The sequence below is a fragment of the Oryzias melastigma genome, linkage group LG14 (genome assembly GCF_002922805.2).
Source record: "Oryzias melastigma strain HK-1 linkage group LG14, ASM292280v2, whole genome shotgun sequence".
NCBI lineage: Eukaryota > Metazoa > Chordata > Actinopteri > Beloniformes > Adrianichthyidae > Oryzias > Oryzias melastigma.
Window position 1 is genome coordinate 20,928,224 of NC_050525.1, and position 273 is coordinate 20,928,496.

Consider the following 273-nt stretch of genomic DNA (forward strand, 5'->3'; position numbering starts at 1 on the left):
CTTGTCAGATTTAAAATAATAAAATCCAGATTAGTGTTATTCCGCAGCCCTTAGGATCAATGTTTTATGTAAATCAGACCTGACATTGCCCTTGTGACCAACCCCCCACCTTCACCACCGTCTCCTCTTCCTCTCCGACCCCCCTCACGCACGCACACACGCCTCATTCGCCATTTCTTCCCATTCATAAAAATCTAGTCATGGCGCATGCGCATCACAGCTCGGAGTCCTCCCCATTCATAAAAATGCATTTCAGCCATCCCGAGTCGCAAT